The sequence below is a fragment of the Vombatus ursinus genome, unplaced genomic scaffold (assembly GCF_900497805.2).
Source record: "Vombatus ursinus unplaced genomic scaffold, bare-nosed wombat genome assembly UNPS02014662.1, whole genome shotgun sequence".
Lineage (NCBI taxonomy): Eukaryota > Metazoa > Chordata > Mammalia > Diprotodontia > Vombatidae > Vombatus > Vombatus ursinus.
Window position 1 is genome coordinate 215,663 of NW_020954440.1, and position 18,224 is coordinate 233,886.

The 18,224-nt window shown below is 38.2% G+C and overlaps 1 pseudogene; it reads left to right on the forward strand.

Annotated features, from left to right (window-relative positions):
- Positions 1 to 1,395: 1,395 nt before the first annotated feature.
- LOC114042622 lies at positions 1,396 to 15,814 on the forward strand (annotated as a pseudogene).
- The last annotated feature ends 2,410 nt before the right edge of the window (positions 15,815 to 18,224 follow it).

Here is an 18,224-nt window from a genome sequence, read left to right on the forward strand (position 1 = left end):
GCATTCTATCCACTGCGTCCCCTAGTTGCCTTACTTTTTTCAAGCATTCCTCAATTATGAAGTTTTTAAAGGCTTAATTTTCATAAAGGAAAACCTTCCCCAAAATGGATTTGTTCTGTTAAATGACTAGAAAAACTAGGTCAATCTATTATTTTTATGTTCTATGGTCATGTCTAGAATCAGCCCAAATGGCATGTTCTGTCTTAGAAAACTGGTGTTGGCAGTCTGTAAGATTTCTCCATGACCATTACTGTCAGTCACATTGGTGGTACTTGTGCTAGCAGTATGGACTAAAGACATGGGCTGAGCTGTATAGTTGTTTGTCTGAACATCTGTGGCACAGCATGCATTGGACCTGCCCGAGATCCCAGGTTTCAGCTCTCAACATCTCCTTGGCCTTCTCTCAGAATATGGAGTTTAAGGGGCAGCTAGGTGGCATAGTGGATACAGGACTGGCCCTGGATTCAGGAGGACCTGAGTTCTAATCTGGCCTCAGACACATAACACTTACTAGCTGTGTGACCCTGGGTAAGTCACATAACCCCGTTGCCTAACCAAAAAAAAAAAAAGAATACAGAGTTTAAGGGAAGGTCAATGGCTTTTGAAAAAAGAAAGAACTCCTTTTAAGATTATTCTAGAAAGATATTATCTTCTTTCCATTGTCCTTTTTTGCCTTTTCCCCAGATATCAGGGTTCTTTTCTTCTAAATCCAAGCATTTTGGAAATGAGCCTGAGAGTTTTCCCTAGAGCAACTGGACTCTTTGGTTTATAAGAATGTGTTCTAGATAGTCAGAAGACTCAGCTTCAAATCCTGGCTTTTTATCTTACTAACTAGGTGACTCTGGTCAAATCACTTATTTATTCTTATACTCATTGTTGACATTCAAAAAAATGAAATGGTTTAACTAGACAATCTCTAAGTCAATGGTCATCTCATCTTTTCTTCCAAGTCAGTACAGATTTCTCTCTATAAAATGCCCTAAGTAGACTTAGATAAGGCGGGTTTGTTCCTCAGCTTTAATGTTATAAATCTTCTTAGTGATGGTGTGTATAAAAGTAATATAAACTGAATGTGATGATGGGGAGAGTTAGTTTAGGGACACTTGCAGTTAATTAAGGTCACTGGACTTCATACAGAGAAATGAATGGATGAATAGTTTTAATATTCTTTTTTTCTTCTTCTTCCAAATGAGTATTGGGAAAAGTTGATGGAATTTGGTCATTTGGGGAAACATAGATGGAGATATTACAAGATTCATCAAAGGTGACAAGGTCAAGTGGTTTTGTGGTATTTTAACAACTCTGATGTGGCTGTGAAGCTTTATAAGGCTCAACATATGGAGGGAGTTAGATAAAAGTGGACTGACTCCTTGATGTAGGTTTCACTCTATCGGTATGACATCAGATGTACAACAGTCCACCCAAGTTCCCCCCAGCGATGATGCCATCATTCCAGGGAATGCACAGATTGCCAATTCTCCATCCAGTATGCAGGATAGGCTGTGGAATTTCCTGAAGATAGTGCTACAATTGCTTGGTGTAAGTCAACTACCATTTCTTTAGAAATGACTCGGTCATAGTTAAGTATTGTCGTCTGGGAGATGTGGGGTTTACCCTTTGAGAAATGAAATTCATCAGTGAAGATCCCTGGGGTTGTTGAATTTGGGGACCTGTTTAAAAAGCAGCAATAAAAAAGCCTTATCTCTTTTTCCCATAAATCACATGCGTATCACCTACTACAAGTATTAAACATACTTTATTTTTTTCCTTAACATCTTCTAACAGTAACTCTTACACAGGAGAATAAGGCAAAGACACAAAGGTCAAGGATAAAGACAAGGGCAAGTTTCATGAGAGGAAAACATATACACAAAAACCTAATATTGGAGATTTGCATGGAGGCTGCAACTTAGATGAAGCTCTCAGGAGATAACAAAGTGCAAGAAAGCTTTTCCTTCCAGGGTCTTGGTAAACTTTTAAAAATGGTGTTCATTAGAGATACTGGTTAGGAAAAAGAGAGAGAAAGAGCTGCTGAGTTTATCAGCTTTAAAAGAGAATCTGAGTTTAATATTTTAAAAAAATATGAGGAGCCTGCATGGGGCAGCTAGGTGATGCAGTGGATAGAGCACCAGCCCTAGAGTCAGGAGGACCTGAATTCAAATCCGATCTGAGACACATAGCACTCACTAGCTCTATGACTCTGGGCAAGTCAACCCCAATTGCCTCACCAAAAAGCAAAAAAAAAATTTAGACAGATGGAACAACGAGTAAGTAGAGAAGCAAGGAGAAGATCAGAGGAAAGGAAAGAAGAGGACTGGACAGGAGAGGAGAGGGTGGAAGTGAGGGCACAAAGGGAGGTTAGAACGAGGGAGGGAAAGGGAAAGAAAGAGAAATGAGAGCTATGAAAAGTTTTTGTTCTATCATATTTCTGTTCCATTTTGCCTTTTCAAATATTGATTTACTTTAATTACATATACTATAAATACTTCAAAAACAAAAATGCCAGTTATTTTTACTACATATATTAGAATATAGTTATTACATACATAATTTAGATCGATGAGCAAATTATCAGGATTGAAAATTTTAGTGTGTTCTGCAAGAATCAGAAGAACTTTTGTTAGGATGAGAAAAGCACCTCTTGGGTGGCTACTTTGTGAATTATTTCACCATAGTCTCTTCTGGGAATAATGGACTGTATCTATGTTTGTTTGGGTTCTTTTTTTCTCAATACACGGTTTCTCTTCACCTTGTATTGATCCTGCATAGAGTTTCACTCCACAATTGTGATTAAATTAAATTATGCCTTCACATTTTGAAGAGGTTTAAGAGTTAACACTATTGGTTGAGAAATTAATTTCTGTCCTTTTTGATGGAAAAGAATAAATCATTGTTTTTATTTATTTCAATAGTATTTTATTTGTTCCCAATTACATGTCAAGAAAATTTTTAACATTTATTTTTACAAGATTCTGAGTTCCAAATTTTTCTCCCTCCCTCCTTCCTCTTCCCTCTTCTAAAAATGGTAGGCAATTTGATATAGGTTATAAATGTGCTATCATGTAAAACGTATTTCCAGATTAGTCACAGTTGTGAAAGAAGAAATGGATCAAAAGGAAAAAATAAAACACAAAAGAATAAAGTGAAAAAAGTATGCTTCAATCTGCATTCAGAGTCCAGCAGTTCTATGTGTACTATGTTTTCCTGGACAAGTCTTTCAACGCTTTTCTGAAATCTGCCTGCTCATCGCTCCTTATGGAACAATAGTATTCCGTTATATTCATATACCACAGCTTGTTCAGCCATTCCCCAATTGAAGGGATAGCACATTTAGGGTTAGGGTTATCTATTTTACCTTTCATAACACTCTCCATCACTTCTTTAGTCATGAATCTGTAACTCACTTAATTTGTCCTTCAAGAATTTGGATGCTAGGAAAAAAAAAAGAATTTGGATGCTAGGGCAGCGAGGTGGCACAGTAGATAGAGCACCAGCCCTGAAGTCAGAAGGACCTGAGTTCAAATCCAGCCTCAGACCAATCACTTGACACTTACTAGCTATGTGATCCTGGGCAAGTTACTTAACCCCAATTGCCTAAAAAAAAAAAAAAGAAAGAAAAAAATACTTTGGATGTTACTGAAGTGAGCAGAACCAGGAGAACATTGTACACAGTAACAGCCATGTGGCTCGATTACTAACCTTGATAGACTTAGCCCTTCTCAGCAATGCAACAATCTAAGACATCTCCAAAAGTCTTATGATGGAAAAAAACTATCCATACCCAGAGAAAGAACTATGGAGTTTGAATGCAGATCAAATCATACTATTTGCTCTTTTTTTCCTCTGCTTTGCTTTGTTTCTTCTTTCTTGTGGTTCCTCTTATTGGTTCTAATTCTTCTTTACAGCATGACCAATGTGAAAATATGTTTAATAGGAATGTATATGTACAGCCTATGTCAGATTGCATGCTGTCTTTGGAATGGAGGGTAGGAGGGAGAGGGGAGAAAAATTTAAAACTCAAAAACTTATGGAAGTAATTGTTGATGACTCAAAATAAATTAATAAAATTAAATTAAATTAAAATAGCTCCAAAAAAAAAAGAATTTGGATGCTGTGCCATTTGGTGGATATATGTTTAGTAATAACATTACTTCATTGTCTATGGTACCTTTTAGCAGGATGTAGTTTCCTTCTTATCTCTTTTAATTAGATCTATTTTTGTTTTTGCTTTATCTGAGATCAGGATTGCTACTCCTGACATTTTTATTTCAGCTGAAATGTAATACATTCTGATCCAGCTCCTTATCTTTACTCTATGTGTGTGTCTCTCTCTTTGTTTCAAGTGTGTTTCTTGTAAACAACATATTGTAGGATTCTGGTTTTTGATCCACTCTGATATCTGCTGCTCTTTTATGAGAGAGTTCAGCCCATTCACATTCACAGTTATGATTATTAACTGCATCTTACCCTCTATCCTATTTTTCCTCCTCTTTGCTCTCTCTCTCTCTCCTTTCACCCTTTCACTCTTTCCCTTCTCACCAGTGTTTGGCTTCTGTCTACCATCTCCTGTGATCTACCCTCTCTTCCGTCAGTTCTCATCCCTGCCTTTACTTAATCTCCTCCCCTCTTATTTCCCTGTCAGGTAAGATAGATTTCTATATTCAACTGATTGTGTATATTACTGCCTCTTTGAGTCAATACTGATGAGAATTAGGTTCAAGCAATGCCCATCAGCTACCCTCTAATCTTTCCCTCCACTGTAATAGGTCATTTTCACCTCTTCATGTGAAATAATATACCCCATTCTATCTCTCCCTTCTCATCCCTTAATTATTTTTTATGTTATTCCATCAAATTCACCTTATATCTGTACCCTCTGTCTATGTATATTCCTTTTAACTATACTTTTAGTGATACAATTTCTAAGAATTACAAGTATCATCTTCCCATGTAGGGATGTAAACAGTTTAGCTCTATTGAATCTCTTATCTTTTCTTTTCTCAACTTATCTATTTATGCTTCTCTTGGGTCTTGATATTGGAGATCAAATTTTTGGTTTAACTCTGGTCTTCACCTTATGAAAGTTTGAAATCCTTCTATTTCATTGAATGGTCATTTTTCCTTTGATGTATTATGTTTAATTTCATTGGGTAAATGATTCTTGGTTGTAGTCCTAGCTCCTTTGCCTTCCAGAATATCATGTTCCATGATCTCAGATCTTTTAATGTTGCAGCTGCTAAATCCTATGTAATCCTGATTGTGGCTCCCTGATATTTGAATTGTTTCTTTCTGGCCACTTGCAGTATTTTTTTCCTTGACCTGAGAGTTCTGAATTTTGGCTATAATATTCCTTGGAATTTTTATTTTGGGATCTCTTTCCTGAGATGATCAATGGAATCTTTCAATGCCTATTTTGCCCTCTGGTGCCAGGACATCAGGGCAGTTTTCCTTGATAATTTCTTGAAAGGTGTTATCTAGGTCCTCCTTTTCATTATGGCTTTCAGGTAGTCCAATGATTCTGACATTTTCTCTTTTTGATCTATTTTCCAGGTCAGTTGTTTTTCCCATGAGGTATTTTACATTTTCTTCTATTTTTTTTTTATTTGTTTCATTGATTCTTGATGTCTCATAGAGTTATTAGCTTCCACTTGCTCAATTCTAACTTTTAAGGAGTTGTTTTCCTCAATTAGCACTTTCTTTTCTATTTGGCCCATTGTACTTTTTAAGGAGTTGTTTTCTTCAGTGGGTTTTTTATATTTCCTTTTCCATTTGGCCAATTCTACTTTTTAAGCAATTGTTTTCTTTTTCCAAGCTATTGACTTTTTTTTAATTCTCTTGCACCACTCTCATTTCTTTTCCCAATTTTTCTTCTACCTCTCTTATATGATTTTAAGCTCCTTTTTTTTTAGCTGTTCCATGATTTCTTTCTGGCCTTGAAACCACTTCCCATTTGGGGTGGGCGGTTGCCCTTAGGTGTTTTGACATTGTTGTCCTCTTCTCAATTTGTGTCTTGATCTTCCCTGTCATCATAATGACTTTCTATGTTCACATTCTTTTTGTTTGTTTTTTCACTCATCTTTTTTTGGCCTTTTTTCCTTTCTTTTAAAATTGAGTTCTGCTCCTGGTGTCGAAGGGGCACTTTCTCAGGCTTCTTGTACCAGTGGCTGCAGGCCCTGATTGTTTACCTGGTGCTGTATCGATGTTGCCCTGAGGCCCACAGAGGACCTTCATGTCTGGTGCTGCACTGAGGGGATGTGGTGTGGTGGAGGGTGGCTGGTGCTGCTAGAAGCTATAGGGATCTGGAAGCTTATCTGGTGCTGAGCCAGGGTCCTAGTGCTGGTGTCTGATTTGTGATGAGGCCAGTGGACTGTTTCTGCATTCCTCCAGAGCTACGCTGAAACACATGGTGGTTCTTGGAGCTGGGGTCGGCCTGTTCCTTTGGCTATACCAAGGCATATGAATGAGGAGGTGTCCTGGTATTGGTGTTTGCCTGCTCCACTGAACTGGGCCTCAGGATCTACCACTGGTTTGCTGGGGTGGGCCTTGCTGCTGGCTTACTAGGATGCTTCATGTCCTGGACTGCCCTCCCCTTTTATTTGAGTGAAACTTACCTTTCCTTCCAAGTTTCTTGAGCTCAAAGATTATTTCATCCCATCATTTTACTGGTTCTGCTGTTCTAGGATTAGTTTTGGGGCACTATTTTATGGTTGTTTGGAGGTGAATATGAAACAGTCATGGTGATTAGCATTTATTCTCCCATCTTGGCTCCCAGAAGTCAAGATAAATCCTACTGATAGAAATCCTAATACTACTATCATGATCTTGCTTCCTACTGCTCCTAGAGAGCCATCTAGAATTAAAGTCAAATTCTCACTCAATTCAATATCATTCATCAAGTATTCAATTATTTATAAGCCCTTTGCCAGGTATGGATTCTTGAGAGAGACAGACCAACATAAAGACAGAGAAAAACACGCAGACAAAGAGAGAAGAGAGGAAGAGAGAGATGGAGGGAGAATAATAGAGGCAGAAACAGAGAGAAGAAAAGAGAAGAGATGAGAAGAAATCCTATCATCAAAGTGCTGAGGTGATATGAATGTGAGATCACTAAAGTCAAGGATGATAATGATGATTAAGGGTATTTCAACATGTACATTGATGCCTTCAAGTAAATGGGCTAAAGTTGGGGTATAGAAGAAGACTATGAGATAAGTAGTGAATTCCAAGAGAAAGAAAGGAGAATGATTGGGGGGAGAAGAATCATAGAGAGAAACTATGATGATAGAAATAGATTAATATATTTAGTTGGCTTGAACCACAAAAGAAAACTGGGATAATGACTGATTATATGAAGGTCTGGAAGCAGTGGTGAAGAGCAGAATGCTCTCCCTCTTCAGTGAGGGTGTCTCAAGGGCCATGAGAGAAGGTACATCCAGGACCCAAGAAATTTACTAGGGATGGATGCTGTGTCTTCTGGCAGGGGGCAGGTTTTTGTTAGCACAAGAAGATGAAAGGAGAGTGAGGAGAAGTTTAATACTAAAGATGATTTGTGAAAAGTAGGATGGGCATGGCATGGGACGCAAAGAAAGATGAGGGTAGAGTGGCATAGTGACTTAGGAGGGGAACAGGTAATATGAACAAGAGGGAACAGGAAGTGGTTGTATGGGCAGGGAACTTCTTCCTAAGCAATCTGAACAATCAATCAAATCAAACAATCAAATCTAGGGATTTGAGTAGAGCCATGAGCCAGCAGTCACATAGTTCCCAACAGCAAGGGCAATTAGGAGCATTACCATGACTTCAATATTTCTTTCATGAGCAATTCAATAAATAACATTTCAACAAACACTTCCTCATGAATCCTTCTTTGATGACTATATCCTACAAGGGTGTTCCACATGGTCTTACTACTCACTTTGCATTGATCATATACTAACTTTTCTTTCTGATCAGGAATCCTTGCATGTATGATATTTGTCCCACCTAGCACATGAACTTGATAATGATGATGATGATGATGAAGAAGAAGAAGAAGAAGATGATGATGATGATGATGATAGTTAATATGTACATGGTGCTTTCATGGTTACAAAGTGCTTTATAAATATCATCTCGTTTTTTTCCTTATGACAATCCTGGTAGGTAGATGTTATTAATATCCCTATTTTACAGGTGATGAAATGGCGGACAAACATTTAGTGACCTCTCTTTGGTCATGCAGCTAAGTATCTGACGTTGGATTTGGATGAACTCAAGTCTTCCTAACTCCCAGAGCATCACTCTAGTACCTAGTGTAGTACTGACTATACAGCACATACTTGATAAACACTATTTGATAGTCGAAAGAATTTCCTGGCTATGTTTAAGCATAGAGAAAATATTTCTCCCCATGGAGCTCATTTGCAATTTTAATTATATAACCCCAACTTTCTAATACTCTGGCAGAGGGGTCCCAATATCCAGGAGCTTCTTCCTTGAACTGGTTTGCATGACACAGAAACCATGACCATGTTGGACCTACATGTTCTTCGGGTAGGGATTCTCTTATCATAAAGTATCTTCTTCCTCATATCTTCTTTCTCCCATCCAGGCACTTCAGATCTTAATTGGACTGAGTAATACCAGTTTATGGACAAAATAGGCCTCGTGGTTGTCAATGGAAAGGCAAGAAAGAGAGAATTGTGGAATCTTTGCTTCAGACTATGCACTTTGGGGAGGACTGAGTGTGAGTATATTTATTAAGTTACTTTTCTGATGTATTGTGAAATGTTTCATTGAGAACCCTTAGGCAATAAGACATAGAACAATAGAACTAGAAAAAACCTTCGATATCATCTAACAAAAACCTTTCTTTTAAGAGATGGGTTTGCAGTTGAAGCCCAGAAAGGACAAGTGACTTGTCCGTGATCACATAGTGAGATTTCAGTAAAGAATATCATGAAACCTTGTCCTTCATTACCTCTCCTCCTCATGACACCCATTTAATAAGGTGCTCAAATTATTCCTTAGGGAGCTACATATCACTCAGCTGTGGATTCCTCACACAAGTCAATGGGCTAAAGCTCTATTAACCAAAAAGATCACAGCCCGTCGCCTGAAAGACTTGACTGAAAAAGAAAAGAGATAGAAGATTTTTTTTATCTCCAAATTGAAAAAGAAAACATTTCATTTTCTCCCAAGGAGAAAACATTATAGAATATTAGAGCTCCAAAGGAAAATAGAATATGAAATAGAGCTAGAAAACATATTTGAAAGGTAGGACAAGAGGACTTTTCAAGTACCAAAACCCCAGACCACACCCAGCACAAGGTTCTTATCTCTCTTTACAGAATGTTTCTCTTCATCCATAGGGGCAATCAAAGCAAGGTCTACCTCCTTTTCCATCCCCTTTTCAATCATGATTCACTGTTCCTCACCCACTTCCTTGCAAGATCTTCTCTTGCTGAGAGACTACAGGAGTCATCTTCCTCTCATTGCTAGCACTCAATTTGACCCAGGCACATCTCCATTCTGTTTTCTGGTGGGAACAGAATAATCTTGTTTTATCTGAATTCCCTCTCCTTTATATTTGAAGAGCGTGTGGAACTTCTTGTATTTTTTTTTCATTTAATTGTGAAATTTAATGACTGTGTGTTTGATTTTGACTTGTGGTGGTGATGGTTGCTGTTTTTAGAGCTATGATTTTTTTTTCCATTGGTATTTCATTTTCTGTTCAGAAGTTCAGGCAATTTTCTTGTATTATGTATTACCTTATGGCATTCAGGCTTTGTTTCAGGATTTTTTTGTCTTGTCATGGTCTTCTAGAAGAGCTATGAACCTTAGGCTATTTTTATATATTCTGTTTTTGAGATCAGTATGTTTTTGCTGGGATAGTGTATGTATATTTAATGTCTTTTTTTTACTTCTCTTTTTCTAGATTGTCCTGTACTTCTTTGTATTTGTATTCATAATCTAATATTCTATCTTCTGGCTTTTTTGTGACACTTGCCATTGCAGATAAAAAATTTTTCTCTCTTTTGTTCATTGTTTTTGCTATTCAGCTCATATGTTCTCTTCCTACAGGTCTATTTTTTCTTTTAAACCGATCACAAATAACGTTTTGTGGTTCCATATGATCCTCCAATTCAAGATGGTCCTTGTTTTATTAAGTGTTCAATCATTTTCCCTTGTTTTCCAGTATTCACTCACATATGCCTGGGCTCATTTAGTAGATCTAAGGGTCATATATCCGTTTGCTGTTAATGGTTTCCCTGTTGATTTATCTGCTTTTGTTCAAGGTCTCTAAGGTCTCTTTTTCTTAAAATCTTTGGTAATTTCTGGTTTTTTCCCTTCATTTTCCATTACCATCCAATTTCTGACTCCCTTCCCCCTGATGGTGATTTCCCTGGGGCTGAACCTCAAATTGTCTCATTCTTCTTCTGGTCTGGGCAATTCACTGTTCACCATCCTAAATTGCTGTCATGAGTGATTTTGGAGAAACAGAACTGGCCCCTACTCGATACTAGGGTCTTTCACTCAGGCTTACCTGATGACCACCCCCAACCTCCCTGCACATACAGTGTCCTGCTCTGGTGTGCTGTTCTGCTGCCTGTGCTCTTAGTTCTTTGCCCTAACTCTGGCAGTTCAAAGGGTCGCTACTCTATTGCTATGGGGCTGATTTCTGTAATTTGTGTCTCTGAGGCTCTGAAAGGCAGGAATATATGTGAGATTCAGCTCTATTTCAAGCCCAGACATATGGACTTCTTTTTCTGTTCTTCTATTCTCCTTCAGAAATCTTTTTGCAGCACAGGATGCTGCACAGTGCAGGTTGCCTATCACAGGACCAGAAACCTTTGGAAGCCTAGAGTACTGCCAGGACACTGGCTATCTGTGCCACCCAAGAAAATGTCCAAATCCTTGAGCCTGTATCTACATAGCACCGGAAAGAGGCAAAGGGCTCCATGGTTTGGGGTTGGACTTTGTTATAAGCCCTTGTGTTGGGTCCTTGATTTTTGTTGTAAGTTCATGTGTTGGGTTATTGAATTGTCTAGTGTGGCCTAATTGCCAGCAGCATGGTGGGCAGGGCAGAAGGGGGTTCTGAATGAGTTGATAGGTGTCAGTTTGTGATTTTTTAAACTTTGGTTTAGATCCTGGATGCCTTAGACCACTGAGACAGCTGAAAGTGCTTTATGTTGGGTATCCAAATTCTGTTTTGGAGATATCTGAGAAGTTGTAGAGATCAGAGAAAATGATCAGTCATCTATCTTGTGGTACATATGATCTGAAAGTCAATCACATGGTTTCTGATGTCTTTTCCGACTTGGAAATTTATGACGCTATTAACCACCCCCTCATCTTCTTGTTCTATCATACGGTCCAAGTTTCAGCATTAGAGGTAATGACCATTAAGTTCTGAACACTCTTTAGTCTTCAAATATTATTTGGTAAGATTCATGTACCCCTGGGAACTGATACAGTGTAAACTATTATCAGTTGATATATTTTTAAGAAGAAGATGAATGGCTGATGAAGTCAAGGCTTTATTGATCTGAGAGGAAATTGATAGTGGAAAGTAGACATCAGGAGATGGCACAGAATGATGTTTAGAGAGGCCTCTGAAAACATTTTGGGTTTATTTCACAAATTCAGCCGTGGTCAAGTTTGAACACAGAATTTTTTGACATCTTTAATGTGGAGATTGCAAACTTTTCACTAGAAGGCAATAACACTTTTATTAAAGGCCTTTTAAAGAAATTATCAAAGAGAAAGTCAATAATCTCACCATCAGCAGAAATAACCATAGACAATGATAAACTAGGATTGCTCTCCTCTTCATAAATTCAATCAATTGGTTCCTTATCAGTCTCTATGAGTTTTCCATCATGTCTAGAATGATTTTTTGTTTCTGTCAGGTTCACATGTGAGCAAACATGGCAATTCATTTACTCATCCAAGTATAACAGTGCCAACTGTGGGGACAGTGTGAATATTCACTCCATAGGGAGCATAGATACCATATCAGTAGAATTTATGTTATGTTAGGTTCATTATAAAAAACTTGATTTATGCATTTTAATGTTTTTTATTATGTATAATTGGCTCCTTAACTCATCTTTTCTGTTTAGTTACTAGGGAGGAGAATACTTATTAGTCTTGTGAGAGCTATAGAGTTGACAGGAATTCAATTAATGCAGATCAATTAATTGCTACTAGCATGAAAATCAATAGAAGAAATAGCATATGCTCTAGCAAAAATTATTGGGAAGGATTATCCTTTTCCTTCTTTTCTGCTTTTCTGTTTCTCATCATATCAGAAATGGGATTTCAGGGAATGTAAAGAATTGTTAAAGGGTGGGGAAAATATAGGTATGGACCTCATGTTTGACTCGCTTTTCTCTAATCGACAGTTCACGTCTCAGGCATTTTCTCACTTCTTTCTGCAAAGACATCCTCCAAAGTTCTGGTGAATGACAACATTGCCCATTTCACCCAATGACAAGTAAAAAGAACAGTTTGGCATATTTCTCTTATCTCCAGTAATTAGTAAGTATCATGTCTGGTGTTCTTTCATCATGAAGGCCAGGAAAAAGTGGTGTCAACACACCCTACTACATGTCCCTGAGGGGACAGACATGCACACAAATGAACATAGCCAGAAACAGTAATATCTTCTTGGAGGAAAGAATTATTTCTTGAGTACTCCATCTAGAGTTGTAATTGGTGCCCAGATGTTATTCAAACTGAAATTCACTGTGATAGCTAGGGTCCACTATTAGATTAATGGAACCTTGAGAGACAAAGAGGGATTCAGCTCAGATTGTAGGAAAAGCATGTGAGAGAAATGGAAAATGAAAATTAAAGTCTTTCCTTCAGGTGAAATGCTGTCTGGTAATGAACATTTTAAGTGCCTCAGCTGCACTGGCTGGGATAATTATAATTCAAGTCAACATGATTACAAATCATGAATGCCAGAGTGGTTACAAAAATTTCACATGCTATGAGAACATAGTCACTATAACTGTAAGTGTTTCTGTTTTTTTATAATTTACACCACATAAGCACCTTGCTTTCCCCTTCATTTTTTTAGGCAATTGGGGTTAAGTGACTTGTCCAGGGTCACACAGCTAATAAGTGTCAAGTGTTTGGTCTGAGGCCGGATTTGAACTCAGGTCCTCCTGACTTCAGGGCCGGTGTTCTATCCACGGAGCCACCTAGCTGCCCCATCCCCTTTGTTTTTCATGGGAACATTTGTCTGAACCACAAGAGCCTAAGCAGCTGGCCTCAGTTCCTTTCGGTGCAAATTTAAGGATCCCAGGAAATATCTCAAGGGAGTGGACTAGCCCAACCAGCTTTCAGACCATTGTGGGTTCAGAAGTGAGATACAACACCCTACTATACGTCTTTCCTCCTCCATCCAAAAAGAAACTCTGGTGAACTGGACAGAGAGCTACAGAGAAGGAAACCATATAGTTCATAAGTTCTGAGCCAACTAAGGCAGCTAGGTGGTAGAGTGGTTAGAGTACCAGGCCTGAAATCAGGAAGACTCATCTTCCTGAGTTCAAATCTGGCCTCACACACTTACTAGCTGTATGACTTAATCCAGTTTGCCTCAGTTTTCTCATCTGTAAAATGAGCTGGAGAAGGAAATGGCAAAGCATTCCATTATCTTAGCCAAGAAAACCCCAAAAAGGATCACAAAGAGTTGGACATAATTGAAACAACTGAACAACAACCATAAAACTTAGCCAACTGCAGTATGGTAGATGAGTGGAATAGGCCAAAGAGCCAGGAAGAAGATAAGAGGCAGTAGAAAAGAAATAAACAGGGGTGTCATGGGACAGAGCTACTTTGTCACCACCTGGCATCTCCCTTTCCTCCTTCCATCCCCTCACTCTCCTGCTGTTAAGTTTATAGTGAATAGCTCTCCTGCGAAGTCAGGTTCCCAAGGATTATTTCAGGCACCCAGAGGGAAAGGTCAACCCCAATAGTAATCTCTGTGTCCTCTGGCCCATGTTCCCCACAATCATGTTTGTTAGGAATCAGCAATTCTTCATTGGTTGTCTTATATTTTATAGGCCTTTGTCTTGGGGAAGCTCACACTGGCTACTATGGAGTTTTGCATCTCAACTTTCCTTATCACCTTCTCTGCCTTTCAGATCAAGGCGCCATTTTCAAGCTATACTTCTGTGGGAATAAAATATATCTGAAAGAGTGGGGAGGCCAGAAGAAATTGTGAAGGAACACTGATTGACTACAACCCTAAAGTTGAGGAACAACTTCTTTAGGGGTTATTTACAATTAGGAAACCTCCTTGAGCTCTTCTTGTGTGTTCAAACAATCTCCAGTAGTCAATTTGCCCTCACCTTTATGGGACCAGTTCAAATAACTAACTACCAATGAATCTCTCCTAGAATATCTCAATTTCTCAATCCAGACACATGGTTACACAAAACGTATAAAGAGGCAAAGTCAGCCTCTTCAGTGCAATCTCAGAGACACATTGCCTTAGCCAGAGGTAAGGCTGAATTCACTACTGAAAACCGGCCAAATGCACCTATACAGTTAAAGAGAGTTTATGCAGCTAAACTCTACTTATCATCAACAGTCACACGTCTCTATAACTTCTGACTTGGATGGCTTGTTGGTACATCATATAAAGTGTTACTGTATTTGGATTCAGGAAGACTTGAATCCAATTCAATTAAAGCAATTCTTGCTTGAAACACTAACAATGTAACCCTGGTTCTCAATTATCCATGATATAAAATGGGTTAATAATAGCACCAACCACACTGGGTTGATATAAAGAGCCAACGAGATAACATTCATAAAGGGCTTTGTAATTCTTAAAGTTACATATTAATGCTAGTTAGCAATAGGCATAGACTTGGAAAGTTGTTGATATGAGAAATTTCCAAATGAAGAAAGTCCTTCTACCAAAGCAGGCTGGCACTTTTCTGAAACATATAGTTTTAGAGAAAGACTTCAAGGACCATGAGTTTAAGGAACTGGCCCAGGTCACAGAGCCAGGATACATTAAGAGGCAAGATTTGAACTTTTTACTCTTGGCTCCATGACCATTTCTCTAATCACTCTGCTACTTATTAAATCAAATTTACAAAAGTCAGATTTACTAGGACTGGATTCATATCCTCAGTAGTATATCTCAGAAGATTACACTCAATAATCATAAAAGCATTTTTTTACAATGTCATTTGAAGTCATTTGAAAGGGGTGACCAGGAAGATGAAGGACATTGAGTCCCTGAGATGTTGGCACTCAGGTGGTATGGGGTTGAACTGAGTACATTTGGTTTGCATTTTCTACACGTTCTGTTTCCTTCACCTGCTAAATTTCACTTGCCTGAGGGAGGGTCTCTCCTTTTAGAGGAGGAGATAGGGGATATCAGAGAATATGCTCTTTCCAAAGTATTTTCTACTCATCCAAGAACTCAGATGTAAAATGCTCCTCTTTTCTCTATGTTTGGAGAATGTGGAGATGCCAGCCAGGATTGAAGTAGTTTCCATTACTTCTGCACAGCAAGGCAAACCAGCTTGGGTGGGACTGTTAGAATGTGGAAACTGGTAGCCAGAGGAAAAGGGAAGGGGGAGCATGGAAAGGGAAAGATGAGGCTAATGGAAATAATGGAATAAGAATGGTGGACGGTGATTAGTGGAGGTCTTCTCCATTGGAATTCTGAATTATGCTTCTGCAGGTTTCTGAAGAGAAATCGAGCATCCCTTTGGAAAATCCTTATGAAGACCTGCTCTTTCAGCCTGATCCTTATGATGAGATACAGCCTGAGCGAGAAGCATCTGAGCAACGTGACCCTTAACTCATGTCTTGTTAGCAGTTGTGATCTCCTTCCTGCCAAAAAAAAAAAACCAAACACAAGATCCTCACAGCAAAACCATTGACCAACACAGTTTCTATACATTCTATTTTTTTTAGAGAGACAGTATGACTTAGTATACAATGAAAGTGCCTCAGAACCAGAAAGATGTGGATTAAGGTCCTGTTTCTGCCACAAATTGAATTTGTGACCTTGAGGAAAAGTGTCTTAATCTCTCAGTGCCCCAAGCAACCATGTAAGATAAATTCTACAGAAATTGCAATCATTTGTTGCCGTCAGAACTGCCTCACTGAGAGTTCCTACACTCATGAAATCAGAGATTCAGTTCATTTTTTTTTTCTTTTTCTTCTTTTTTTTTATTTGGACTCACCATCTCTATTTAAAATCAGTTATCCCACCCAAGTCCCTTTCTCCGGAGTCCTGCAGTCGTTGCTGTTATTTTTATTGCTCAGTCATTTCACTCATGTCTGATTCTCTGTTACCCCATTAGGGATTTTCTTGTCAAACATACTAGATTGGTTTGCCATTTCCTTCTCCAGCTCATTTTACAGATGAGGAAACTGAGGCAAACAGGATTAAGTGACTTGGTCAGGGTCACATAGCTAGTAGGTACATGAGGCCAGATTTAAGTCAGGAAGATGAGTCTTCCTGATTCCAGGCCCTGCACTCTATACAGCTGTTGTCACATATGCACTAATATTCCTTTACTATATGCCTATATTATGCCCAGAACTATGCTGCTTTGTTCTGAAGGAAATGGAAAAATACCAAACTGAACCAAACAAAAGCAAATGAAGATCTGATCTCTGACTTCAGAGGTGGTCTGTCTTCTACATCTGAAATATTGAGTTGGTCAGAATATAATAGTGTCACCTACTGCACCACACTTCCATATTAAGTTACCTCTGAAAACAAAAACAAACCAAAACATGTGATTTTTCAAACATTATAGATCACACAGTTTTCCTTTAAATCAGATTTTATTTTCTATCATTTCTATTCAATCCAATGTGATATTTTTATTCATTGGATACAGGCTTTTTAAAAAAATGTTCTTATATTCTAGTTGGACACAATATTGGTCACAGATTTGACATCAGTTAAAGTTGTTTTTTGTTTTGTTTTCAGGGTTGCATTCAATGTGTAAATTGTTCTCTTTGGTCTACTTACTTCACTCTGAATCACTTCATACAAGTCTTCCCAGGTTTTTCTGAATCCATCATATTTATCATTTGTTATTGCTAAGTTATATATTACATTCACATACAACAATTTGTTAAACCATCCCCAAATAAGGGGGTTCATCTATGGTAGAGTTCCAAATTACTTTCCAAATTGTTTAGACTAGGGATGGGGCACTTTCTCCAGGCCACACGTGACCTTCCAGGTCCTTGGGTACAGCCTTTTGACTGAGTCTAAGTTTTACAGAACAAATCCTTTCATTAAGGGAATTTGTTCTGTGAAGTTTGAATTCAGTCAAAGGGTCACACTTGAGGACCTAAAGGGAAATGCGTGGTCTTAAGGACACAGATTCTTCACCCTTGGGTTAGACCAATTCATGGCTAACCCAAAAGTATATTAATGGATCTCCCCTCTCCTTCCTCCCACCTCCCCCCACATACACGTATGTAATTGACGTAATTCTCCTGTTTCATGTGTCTATATTTATTAATTCCATAGAAATACCAGATAAACATGTCAATTATAGAAATGTGTTGCAATTATTTTTCTCCCAATTAACTATTTCTTTTCTAATTCCAATTGATTTGCTTTGGCTTAGGCAGAAGCTTTTCAATTTTATGTAATTAAATTTGTTTGATTTATCTTCTGACGTCTTCTCTATGCCTTGACTATTTTAGAATCCCCCCAGTCATAGTGTGAATGATATCTCCTTCCCTTCCTCTCTTGATATAACCATCAATATTTTAGTCATATATTCATTTAGAGTGTACTGTGCTATATGGTATGAGATAATATGGTCCATTATAATTATATTTTCTAGTGCTCTTTCCTCACAACATATATCTTTCTTTCTTTCACTTGTCTACATGTAGATAATGAGAGATTTTGTTGTAAGATTCAAAAAGAACTGTATGCTCAATCAATCAATCCATCAGTCAACAAGCATTAAGCACCTACTATGTGCCAGGCATTACTGTAGGCAATGGTGAGAGGAATACATAAACGAAAAATATCTCTGCCCTCAAGAAGCTTATGTTTTATTGTAGAAATCATATGTTCACGTGTCAGTAATTCAAACAAAGCACATAAAATATACTCAAACTATATACAGGGTAATTTGTTAGAAGCAGTCACTAGCAGTTGAGGGAATCAGGAAAGGCTTCTTGGAGGAGGTGACATTTAACTGAGCATTGAAGGGAACTAGGGATTC